The sequence below is a fragment of the Apis dorsata genome, unplaced genomic scaffold, assembly GCF_000469605.1.
Source record: "Apis dorsata unplaced genomic scaffold, Apis dorsata 1.3 scaffold_119, whole genome shotgun sequence".
Classification (NCBI taxonomy): domain Eukaryota; kingdom Metazoa; phylum Arthropoda; class Insecta; order Hymenoptera; family Apidae; genus Apis; species Apis dorsata.
In genome coordinates, this window is record NW_006263413.1 from 3,913 (window position 1) to 14,745 (window position 10,833).

The 10,833-nt window shown below is 19.6% G+C and overlaps 1 protein-coding gene across 2 annotated transcripts in view; it reads left to right on the plus strand.

The window, feature by feature from the left end:
• The first annotated feature begins 1,287 nt into the window (after positions 1-1,287).
• The window catches only part of LOC102677290 (brain tumor protein), a 43,204-nt gene continuing 33,658 nt past the window's right edge, over positions 1,288-10,833 (plus strand). Inside the window, exon 1 of one of the 2 annotated variants that reach the window (XM_006612726.2) lies at positions 1,288-1,414. The gene's annotated coding sequence lies outside the window, so the exon portion shown is untranslated. The remainder of the gene's footprint in view (positions 1,415-10,833) is intronic. The other variant, XM_031509067.1, reaches the window with a different exon arrangement.

Genomic DNA, 10,833 nt, shown 5'->3' on the forward strand with positions numbered 1-10,833 from the left:
ATATTTTATTTATATCGAATTCAAATAAAATTTGTTAAACAATTATCTGCTCATTAATTTCAATTTTGAAATATATTTTTATTGTTTTGAATAACATTTTTGCTAACCTATAAATAATAACTAAAAAAAATTGATAAATATATAATGTATTTGTATTATTTATATTTTTAAATATAAAAAATGTAAAATACAATATAAAAAACAAAAATATTTCCATCATCCATAGATCCATCAAATCCAAAGAAATATTATTTTAGAATATTTAATATTTTTTTTTTATTATAAAAATAATTCTATTATAATTTAAGAATTTAAATAATAAATAAATATTATTGAATTTCTATTTTTAATAAGATTAATTACTTTAAACATATAGTTGAACATAATAATTATAAAAGAATAGTAAATTCATAATTTTTTCCAGCATATCTATTTCATTATATATCTATTTCATCTTTTACTCTTTTATTTATAGTTTATATAAAATAGTGAAAAAATATGAATACATTACGATAGATGTATTCTATAAAATACTATGAAATATTTGTATACTAATATATTTTCATGTATAAGCACAATTCAATAATATAATCTAAGTTTTTTTGAAAAGTAATTCGAAAAATAAATCCGAACGTCAGATATTGAAAAAATACAGAAAAATACAGAAAAAAGTGGCTCAAAATAATATTCTGAACATATAAGTTAAAGTCAAAAAATTTGAAATTAGTAATAATTTTTCAACAAATTTACTTCTGAGTATAAATAGTAAATATTATATTTATGATTTACATTACATTAAATGAAATACTATTTTCAAATAGAATTTGCTTATATAAATATTTATTTTTCTAATATTTGTTTTAATTTATTTCAAATTTTCTTCAGTTTTTTGTGATATAGTATCGGTCATGGAAAATATTTTGTCATTGATCTTTACGGAGAAATTATATTCATAGAAGTACAAGTTAAGCTATGCGTTATGATTTATTCCGAAATAAATCTTCCAGGATTAGCGTCATATATATTTTCAGTTTAATTGATCGTTGATTCGCGTTGAAATACGTATATAATTTATTAATCATAACAAGATGAATGAAATGCATATCTGGATACCGTAAAAGATTTCATCCACTGATAATTATATATAAGAAAGATGTTTTTAGAAATTTTACTTTCTGTATCTTATAATTTATTTACTCGAAACAAATTTTATACATTTGTTTGTAATATTATACATTATACATTATATTTTTCGCATAATGAAAAATTTTATTTTGTATCTCTATTTATTTTCTATATTTTAATATTTTGTATTTGCAGGTGAGTCCTGTATTATTATTGAGAGGTGCTGCTACAGAAACGATTGCGAAGTCTGCGAGTCCATTGTGAAGTTTATAAAGATTACGCATTGAGGGTAAAGTATTATAGATTTTCTCGATATGTTTATATATATATTAAAATATGTGTCATATTAAAAATCAATGAATTTTTTATTTTAACTCAATACAAATATTATTTCATATACGAAAATAATATTTTATTATTTTTTCGATTACATATATTTATTCTTTAGAATTTATTAATAGATCCGTAAAATAACAATTAAGAAGTAGATTTAATAAAATATTTAATGATGAATTTTATTATAAACTTTATGATAATGAAATATAAATATCATTCATAAAAAATCAAATATTTAATAATACATTTTAGAACATAAATAATTAACATTATGATTATAATATATTGACATAGATAATTAACCATTTATATTTTAAATAAACATTATTATTAGCCTTTATATAAGTTTGTTTCAATCATTAAACAATAACATAACAATAACATAATATTACTGAAAATTAAATAAATAATCCATTATACAAATTTAAGAATTTTCCTTTAATTTAAAAAATATATATATAATTATAATTATATATATAATTTATTATGATGCTATGAGTATTATATCTGAATTCATCAATGTTTACATATTTTTTTAGTTAGTTATTTCATATGTTAAAAAATTTAATAAAAAGATATATTCTTTTATAAATAATATTAATTTTAAGGTATAACAAGTTAATTAATTATGATTATATTTATATATAAAATTAACAAGAATTGAGTGATAAATAGATATAATAACACAATATGAATCTTATGTTTTATTTAATTAAAAAAAAATTTCACGAAAGAATATATTTTGTCCGATAACAAATAATAGCGCATGTTATTACATGAAGGATATATGCATGGAATATCATGTGATCGCAACAACGTGCCTATTTTCTCTGGGCTACCATCAATTATTCGATGCGCTTTTGCAGCTGCATTTCTCGCCGTGAGCACTTCTTACTCTCCTTAATTACCGTAGGGCAGGTCAGTGCACCTGGCGAACATTTTACGACCTTGCTCGATATGTCGTTTAATCGTTGCTGCTTTACGCACATCTAAACGAAGAAATCGATTAATCTCGTAACTAACGCTATCAACTATCCTCCGTGAATAAGTTATATTCTAGTGAATAAGTCTAGCAAACGCAGAACCAAAATATCGCTTTCGATGCTATGATGTAATTAATAAATCCATGAATATTTCTTCGTTTTAAGCTATATCATCGTTTTCGATCTCACTTTTTCATTTCATTTTCATTTTTTTATAAATTAATAGTAAAAATCGATAGTATGTATAGTATCGATATATATTAAATGGAAAATATATATCGTTATATCGATTTTTTTTTAATGCACTGTATATTTCTATTATTACATATAACAAATATATAAATATACTTTATATATGTATGTTAATATATTCATGAAATATCTTCGGATGATTGATTTTAGAAATCAAAAGTTGGTATACAAAAATATCGATTAAGATTTATTTATTAAATTATAAGTAATTTAAATTTATTTATAAATTGATTTTAAAGCAAGATGAAGACAAAATGTAATAAAAACAAAATAGTTTCTCTGTCTTAGCTATTTAATGTGAATTTAAATTAGACTCAAATTTAAGACTCAAATTTTATACTATTTAAGAATATAAATTTCGTAGAAACGCATTATATACTTATCGATAAGAATAAATAAAAAAAGAATAACCTAATATAATTTAATTGATATTTATTATATAATATTTGATATTTAATTGGGGATTTCAGAACTTATTTATGATGTGTAACCATAGGTTATATAGGAATCTATTGGAGTTAAAACTTCTATGGAAGAAATAGAGTGGAAGAAATTTCTCTTGAAACTGACCAGTCTTTTATGCATTCTCATGAACGATATTCGATAAATAGAATACAACTTTCCACATTTGAATGCCAAATTTTGATATCTCTTTCATCATCAATAAACTGGAATATCTTTATTCATATAATTTTTATTCATATAATAAATAACTTAAAAAACAATTTAAAATTAAACGAAAATATAAATAATCAAATAAAAATATTAATATTACTACAAATTTTAGTATTTTAATATTATTTAACATATTTATTTATACGTAATTGTTAAATATGAAATTTTTCATCATATGTAATCTTTTATTTTATTATGTAAGTAACCTACAGATTTTATGTAAATTTATGAGTTATTATAATATTGAAAAACAATTTGCAGTTTTCTAAATAATTCATTTTATGTTTCAAAACGAAACAATAACCATTAATTTAATTATTCCTCTATTTTAAAACAATCTTTCAAAATATACAATATAAATTAATTTATTTAAAAATCTTTATATCTTTTTTTTTCATTTATATATTTTTGCTATATATTATTTCATATCATAATCAATATCAATCTTTAAGAAAATCCAATTTTGATATAAAAATATTTAAATCTCTAAAAACATACCTATATACCTTTATTCTTATAATTCGTCATAGTTTCTTTCTTTACTTTTTCTTTTTCATTCTTCTCCTTTCTTCGTTCTTCCTTCTTTTTTGTCTTCTTTTCCTTTGACTCGCGGCAATTTGATTGTTGCCCTGCGAACCTTTGGTTATCTTCTTTTTCAACCTTTTGCATTCTCGAAGTCCTGAATGCGAAGTCGGCGTACCTACACGATTCTGTTCCGAGGTTAGACTTTTATGAACACGATCTGTTAAATCTTGCCTAAAGTAATTATATTCTCTGAAGAAAATCAGATTTTCTTAATATTCTTTCTATTTAGCTTTCTATTTTGCTATTTATAAATTTTTTTTTCAATTGTAATGATTAAAAATTGATAATTAAAGTATCGGAGAAAGCTAAAGTTTAGTCATCGATTAAATCATTGTTTGTATCTAATTTTTGTTAGAAATACATTGTGGATGAGTATTTTATCAAAAAATAAGATTGAAAAATCATTTAAAATGAATATTGTTAATATAAAATGATTTCATAATGTGAGAATAAGAAAAAATACTAATAAATAGATTATCCGATGATCGAGAAATATAAATTTTTGAATAAAGGAATTTATAAATAATATTATAAATAATAAAATATTACTATTCATTTTCAGAAAATAGATAAATAATAATTGCAAATTCTAAATTATTTTAATTGTTAAATTGCATAACTTTTTTTTTAGCAAATTAATTCGATAATGTTATATTCCTTTTGACTCTCATATTTTCAGCTTTATTTTTAAAACTTCAAACGTTTCAAAATATTGAAATATTATTTAAATATTTCATCATTATCATTATCAATATATCATTTATATTCCATTATTATTCAATTTATATATTATTATTCAATGCATATATAACAATAATATGATCAATATAAAAAATTTCATTGCATGAATCATATTTATAGCTACACATTTCTCATTCTCAAATTTTTATTTCATATTCTATTCTCTCTCAATTAGTATTATACATTTTTATTACTGTTAAGACATTAGGTTCGTATTATAATTACATTGCTAGATTAAATCTTTGCTGATAGAAGAAATTGCATCGTATATGGATCGCTTTAGATAGAACTGTTTACATGTGAAACGTGCTCGAATAATGAAACATTCGAATTAGGAAGTAGGAAATTGTTTTTTTGTAGAATAATATCTTCATAAACGTTGAAATTTTTTAATAATTATAAAAAATTATTTTAAATATATTGAGCAAATGAAAGCAAAATAATAAATACGATTGCTTACATACTTCATAAGCCAATTGTTAAATATTAATTAATTGGATTAAAGTGTAAAAGATATATAATTCTAAATATAACAATATAAATACATAATATTAAACAAAGTCATTTTATTGATTAGTATTATTTGATATATACATTGATCGATATTCATTCTTTTCTAATATATTTATTTTCTTTAAATAGGCACATATATTTCATAGCTAAATAAACTAGATATTTGCTATATTAGAATGAAATCAAAAATATTTAGAATGTTAAACAAAAAACAATTAGATACATTTCGATTATATTATTTGATATATTTGTAATATTATTTTTTAGAAAATATATTATTACTCGTTTTTTATGTTTTTTGTATTTTTATAATTCTATTCAATATTTATGTTTCAAATATGATAATTATTATTATTTATTTACTAATAAATAAATTATATTTACATTCACAAATATGTATATGAATTCCGATGTTTAATTTTAAAATCTATTTCTTTCTGACAACTGAACTATGTACCTACAGAATATATAAAAAATTTTATATTATTATTAAGGAATATATATCTTATTATTTTTAGAAATATGAAATAAACTTTTATATAAACTTTTTATAAAAATTTTATATATAATATTTTTTAATATTTTTCTCTCTACAGAATGAAATCGAGTTATGATGAATGAGTTGGAAATAAAAAGAAAATGAATAAAAACCACAACAGAAATATATTGTGAAATTTGTCAACCAAAGTTTCAATGTTACATTAATTCAAACAAACATTATTTTAAGTAGAACTGCTGTAACATGATATTTGCTTATTTCTCTTTTATTTATTATCGAATGATTTTATAATTGAAATTCGTTAAAAAGGTCTCTACATCATCATTAATGAAAATATAATCTACAATTAAAAAAAAAAATGGAAGTGATCTTGAAATTTCTGAAAATCCTTTTATAGAAAAAGAACTATTATTGTCATATTATAACTCTTCTATTGTACAGTTTTCTTAATTTATAACAAGTTATAATTTAACAAGTTTTTCTTAAATTTTTTTTATTTTTTTTTTATTTTTTTTTTATTTTTTAAAAAATAACAAAAATATTTAAGATATAACTCTCTTTTACTTTTTATATTTTACATTTTGCCATAGGTCAATATAACAATAGCTAAAATGTCTTTACACAGCTTTTACACAACATTATATTTAATAAGGTAAATATAGATAATTCCATCGTGTTTTTTTTGTTTATTCCTTCTCTTTCTGTGCAAATAATTATCCATATTCAAAAACAAATAATATTCAGTCTCTGATTTCTATGCTTTATATTCATAATAAATATAGATAATAACAAATATTCTTTGTATATTCGTGTCATAGTATAAATATCAAAAGCAAACGTTATTTATAATATTTTAAACGTTATTTATGGATTTTAATAATATAAACCGTTATTTAAATATTAAAGAAAATATATAAATACAATTAAATATTTATTATAAAAATATCCGATATATTACAAAATCAAAAATAAAAATAAATATTTACGATGATAATTTTTATAAAAAATTATTTGATTCGAAATTCTTTTTAATCAATAATATATTTTGAACAATTTGACATTTTAAATAAATATCATTTAAAATTAACATTTTAAATAAAAATATTGATTTTTTTTTGGTAATAAATGTTATTAATGTTAATAATAAAAATTATTCTTTAATAATTATTTAATAAAGCAATACTGCATGGATAATGGATCGTATGTGTATAAAACATACATAATTATACATATAATTATACATACATAGTTATACATATAAATCATTTAATTTTTCCATTTTTGAATTTATTTATAAATTATTTGTTGTATAAATAAATATTTCAAACAAAAATTTTATGATATTAAAGAATATAATAATTTTTTATATATTGTTTTTTTAATGACGTCATGAGTCTTACTCGTGACATCTTTAAGTTTTTTAAATATAATATATAATATTTGATTATGTATTTAAGAAAATGTTAAATATTAAATAAGAAATAATTAAGATATTATGGGATTAAAAAATAATTTTACAATTTACTAATTAAAGAAGTATTTTTTAATTAATTTTTAATTTATATTTGAAATATAATTCATTACAATTAATATAAATATCATAAATGATCAATTTGATGTGTATGTTCTTTATGATGTTTCATATCTTCAAATCGTAGATAATTTATAATAAACTTTATTTTTTAGATGTTCCTATAGAAATTATCAAATATTATAATTAAATACTATAATTAAAAAATTTTTTATCAAGATTAAAAAATTTTTATATCTTAATAAAAAAAACGACAAATGTTTAAATTATTATTATTATAAATTTTTAAGATATTATAAATAACGTTTGCTTTTGATATTTATACTGTAACACGAATATTAAAAAGATTATATATTTATAAAATTATAAAAAGATTAATTATTATATTGTATATCTTTCTTAATACAAAAAAATTTTTATTTGAAATATTTTTTATACAAAAGTTTAAATAATTCAGATAATGAAGTTAGAAAAATTTAATAATTGATTTATCATTTTTTTTTTTATTTCTTATATTATTTACTATGTGAAAGAGAATACTTTAAAACTGAAAAATTTTATAAATTTCAAAATATATTTATATATATTAGGAAAAATATATTTTTTCATTACGATAGAATTCTATTTATTCTAATTATACTATCATCTAATGCTGCTAAATAAATAATATTACTAATACTATCAAATATATAATAGCTGATTATTTGATTACCTTTATTTGGATTAATGTCGATTTTCGCTTTATTTATATATATATAAACGCGTTTATAATGTAATATGATTGGAAATATATTTCATATCTGTGATATAAAAAGAATTAATTTATTAAGCATAAATAATATAAATAATATTTGTTAAAGTACTATAATAAATAGTACAAAATTATTTCCAAGTATTATTTGATACATTATTATGCATTTTAGAGAAAATGTTTCGTGAAATAAATACGAGCTCATATTAATTGAACAAAAAATTATAATAAGAGAGAAGAATTAAATAAATTTCTATTATGGATAATTATGTACAATTTACTATCCCGGTATGTTAAATTCTATGTAAATGAATTTTATTATATAGGTACATAGGAAATATCTTGTTGAATTCAACTTTGAAACTATTTATTTCTAAAAATTCAGAAATGATTTATCAAATTTTATTTCTATAATTTTGAAATATTTAAAATCGTAACAAATGCAACATAATTACAAAAATCCATAAATTACTATAGCTAATACGATAAAAATAAAATAAACTATTCACGGATAAAAGCTCAAGGTGGTTCGAACGGACATTTGGATCATCTTATGTATGAGACGTGAAAGAATTTCAAGTCTCTACTGAACCCGACCTATGTTCTCTTCGATTTTTTCATTTTTATTTTCTACTTGGTTACATTGGGTCGATATATCTTGAGGCAAATATGTCTGTTGCATTTCCGTAATTTCTACTCTGTTATTATTTCATTCTATACGAGGTCAGTTATTTTTATGAATTATGTTCATGATAAGTGTGATCAAATACAAATACATATGCATAATATTGCGCGGTTGCATTTACAGAAATATTTTGTAATTAATTATTTTCATAATTAAACAATTCCCAAAGTTTATCTTAATCATTTATAAATTAGTGTATTCAATAAGATAAGTATTCAATATTATTGATATATATTTTATAATGAAAAAAATTGCCTTTAAATAGTTCAGATTTTACATATAAAAGATATTTATTTAATAATTATATCTTATAACAAATAAATATCTTTATTCGTTATTTCAAATTATTAATAAAAATATTTTTATAAAAATCTAGAAAATTTTTACAAAATTTTTTTTCAAAATTAAAAGAACAAAAGAAAAATATTAAAACAATAAAATAAAAAAATGATTACAACAATTTCAATCCAGAATATCGAAAGATAATTTCTTTTTAATAATTTGTCAAATAATGATAAATACAATAAATAATTATTATTATGATAATTGTTATTAATATTATTATAATTATGCTAATATAAATTATTTAATTACTGTTATTCATTTGTATAGATAATTAACAATAGAAAAATAATATGTAAACATAAGACTTTAAATTGGCAAAACCTCAAGATGATATTTGTAAATGGAGAAAATAAAGAAGATCGAAGGTCGCAAGGAGGTGAATATACCTCCAAACGCGTCGCGTGCAGAGAGATACAACAGCACCTACGCTATATATGCGAGTATTCTAAAAATATGAGTTTATTTTAATCACGAGAGATGCGCCACGGTCTATCACGAAAACGAAATTTCGCCGACCAAATATTCTAACGAAAAACGAGTTCTGATTCAAAATTCAAAATTTCATCGTTTGAAATTCGATTAAACATCAAGACTCGTTTCAGACATTATTATCCATCTTATAAATGCAGCAGTAATCTTGTGAAGTCTTTTGCATGTATTTCGTATATACACTTTCGTGCTGCATTACAAAATGTTTTTCATTAACACGCCGATAATTAATCATACATACTTTTGTTTTTATTTGATTTAATACAGTAATTATGACTTTTTTATTATATTTATATATTTTTCATTTTTTAAATTGTAACTAAGTTGAAATTCTTAAAAAATCATTCGTTAAATGTTTTTGGATGTCTTTAAATGTACATTTACACAATTTATGGAACAAAAGTTCCGATACTATATATTAATATATAAGATACTTTTCAATTTTTATTAATACATTATTTATATATATATACAATTTTTTCTAAAAATATTCAAATATCAATATATTTCATATATACGGAATGTCTTAAAAATATTGGAACATCCGTAAATTGAAAATTCCTGAAATAATTTCAAATAACATTTTCCTTTACAAAAACTTTCGTTACGGTTTTGTTAACGAATTATTAATAAAAAAAAACACTATTAACCAATTACAAAGCACATAATATAATTGACATGTAATAATAGCGTTATTACTATACACTAAACACAAACAAGTGCAAGCAACATATTACAAAGAAAGTGTATATTGATAAAAAATTATATCGAATTATATCACGAATGAATAAATATAATATTCAACGTGTTCTGTAATTAGTCAGTGTTTTTTATTAATAATTTGTTAACAAGCCATAAAAAGTTTTTGCAAAGAAATAAAGGTGCTTTAAATTATCTCATGAATCATCAGTTTACGGATGTACCACATTTTGTATATGAATATATATGATATCAATTATTTATATCATATTTAAAAAATAATACCGATTTGTTATGATCATAATACTTGGTAAATAATTATAAAGATATATATTATAAAATATTAGAAAATATTATAGATATGATATAAATCATTGTTTCTTGTTAGAAGTAGAAAATATAGATATTGCTAATAAATTAATATGTACATAATAAATTATTCATAAAATAATGAATATCATAAAATATGCTTTAAAAAAAAATATATATATATATATATATATTTAAAACAGATATGTTTCAGAGTATTGCTAAAATATATAAAATTGCTATATCGATATTGTTAAAAAATAATATAAATTTATTATGGGATATTCTTATTAATTATAATAAAAAATATAGCTA